This window comes from Orcinus orca, chromosome 8 (genome assembly GCF_937001465.1).
Source record: "Orcinus orca chromosome 8, mOrcOrc1.1, whole genome shotgun sequence".
Lineage (NCBI taxonomy): Eukaryota > Metazoa > Chordata > Mammalia > Artiodactyla > Delphinidae > Orcinus > Orcinus orca.
In genome coordinates this window covers 9410914-9413764 of record NC_064566.1, presented here as the reverse complement: position 1 = coordinate 9413764, position 2851 = coordinate 9410914, and the positions used below count along the sequence as shown (strand labels likewise).

At 44.3% G+C, this 2851-nt stretch overlaps 1 pseudogene; it reads left to right on the top strand.

Moving 5' to 3' along the window:
- Positions 1-855: 855 nt before the first annotated feature.
- LOC101275565 (spindle and kinetochore-associated protein 2-like) lies at positions 856-1345 on the top strand (annotated as a pseudogene).
- The last annotated feature ends 1506 nt before the right edge of the window (positions 1346-2851 follow it).

Here is a 2851-nt window from a genome sequence, read left to right as displayed (position 1 = left end):
CTAAGCCCGTGAACCACAACTACTGAGCCTGTGCTCTAGAGCCTGCAAGCCACAACTACTGAAGCCTGCATGCCTAGAGCCCGTGCTCCGCAACAAGAGAAGCCACCACAGTGAGAAGCCCGCGCACCGCAACGAAGACCCAGTGCAGCCAAAAATAAAATAAAATTAATTAATTAATTAAAAAAAGAAAGAATGGATCTTAGGGGACTTTCCTGGTGGTCCAGTGGTTAAGACGCCACGCTTCCACTGCTGGGGGCACTAAGATCCCACAAGCTGCACAGCCCGCCCCCCCCAACCAAAAAAAGGATCTTAGTAGCCAAGACATGGAAGCAACCTAAATGTCCAGCAACAGAGGAATGGATAAAGAAGATGTGGTACATATATACAATGGAATACTACTCAGCCATAAAGAAGAATGCAATAATGCCATTTGCGGCAACATGGATGGACCTAGAGGTTATCATACAAAGTAAGCCAGACAGCAAAAGACAAATATCATATGTAATCGCTTATATGTGGTACCTTTAAAAAAAATGATACAAATGAACTTATTTACAGAACAGAAATAGGCCTACAGACATAGAAAATGAACTTATGGTTACCAAAGGGAAAAGGGGGGAAAGGATTAATTAGGAGTTTGGGATTAACATATACCTACTACTATATATAAAATAGATAACCAACAAGGACCTACTGTATAGCACAGGGAACTATGTTCAATATTTTGTAATAACCTATAAGGGAAAAGAATCTGAAAAAGAATAGATACATATATATGTATAATTGAATCACTGTACTGTACATCTAAAACTAATGCAACATTGTAAATCAGCTATACTTCATTAAAAAAAATTAAAATTAAAAAAATGAATGGAGGAGGAATGTCAGCTATTCAACACGGAGGCAGAGGTCGATAAGCTGGAACTGATGTTCCAGAAAGCTGACTCTGATCCGGATTACATTCAGCACAGGTTGGAATAGGAAATCAAGACTAATTATCCTGATTCGGCAGGCAAGAAAAATCCAGTTACACTCTTAAAGGAATTGTCAGCAATAAAGTCTCGATATCAAACTCTGCATGCATGCTTTCAACCAACTGCTGTGGAGCACAAAGAGACTAAGAGCCGCATTTGTGCTACTTTCAATAAGACTATGACCTTGATACAAGAACTACAAAAGCAAACAGACCTGAAGCTCTTACCACTGACTGAAGAAGAGAAAACTGCGGCCGAGCAATTAAGAGCTCACATATCAGACTTATGATGAAGAAATGGACTTGCAAAAGGGAACCCTAATGGGGAAGAGATCAATTCCAGAGAGATTTAGGAAGATGTCTTGCTAGCATTTGATGACCGTTGGTGGGGGGGATGACAAAGGAGATTCGGCTTGGGTTACTGGACAGTGATGCCTGCCACAAGAGAAGGGAATACGAGAAGAAGGGCAAATATTGTACTCATAATGTTCGGCCAAAGGGATGGAATGGAAATAGATTTAAAAAACTATATGCATATACACTTAGTCTTGTAATTTCAGGCAAGTAAGTCTCAACACCATTTTGTATCTGTTTTTGTATAATCAGGATAACACAGATGTCCTGGTCTATTGTGAAAGAAAATTATGTACCATCAGTCAGTCAAATGTGAATGAACATGCTGTGGAAATTAAAGGATAGAAAAAAAAAAAAGAAAGAATGGATGTGGTGATCATTTTGCAATGTACACCTGAAACTAATGTTATGTGTCAATTATAGTTCAAGATAAAAGAAAGTCGGGCTTCCCTGGTGGTGCAGTGGTTGAGAATCCACCTGCCAATGTAGGGGACACGGGTTCGAATCCTGATCCGGGAAGATCCCACATGCCACAGAGCAGCTAGGCCCATGCGCCACAACTACTGAGCCTGTGCTCTAGAGCCCACGAGCCACAACTACTGAGCCCACGTGCCACAGCCACTGAAGCCCGTGCGCCTAGAACCGGTGCTCCACAACAAGAGAAGCCACTGCAATGAGAAGCCCGTGCACCACAATGAAGAGTAGCCCCCACTCGCCACAACTAGAGAAAGCCTGCGCACAGCAACGAAGACCCAATGCAGCCAAAAATAAATAAATAAATAAATAAAGATTTTAAAAAGTCAACATCGTAAATGAAAAATAAAATGGATGGCTCAGCTTCTAGAAGCAAGCAACTGAGCTTCTGGTTTTTGTTTTTAATTGTGATTAAACACACACAGTGTCAAATTTACCATTTGAACCACTTCGTGCACAATTCAGTGGCGTTAAGCATATCCACAGTGCTGTGCAACCATCACCGCTCTCCAGTTCCAGAACTTGGGTGTGTATGTTTTGCGCACTGAACAATCTGAGTATTCATCAGATTCTGCGCAAAGCAGAGAACGTGGAGTTCCTCGGCAGTCAGCGCCACTGCATCTAAAGGCCCGTGTCTGATGGGGGCTCACGTTTCCTCCTTTCCAATGGGCTCCCGCGCACGGGGCGTGTGACGGCATGCTCTGGATTTTGCTTCAGCTGAGCCTAGAAGTCCTGGGCACGGTGCTGATTAGTAACTTCCGCTTGACCCTAATTAGGACCGAGGCCCTTATAGTCCATCAACCCTACGCAGGCGGCTTCTGGGTGGAGCAAGGGTTAAAATATTTTTGACATGAACCTGAAGCTTCGCTCCCTCTCGTCCACAGGGACATCAGTTACAGAAGGGTTGGCTGAAGGACAAGAGGGCTGATGCCTCCAACTGAAACCCTGGAGGAAGTGGACGCCCTGCAGGGGCCTGCGCGGAGGCAGGGGGGCGGGGGGGGGGGAGGGAGGGCGGAGCTGAGGGCGTCTGAGTGGCCTGGTTTGCAAAGA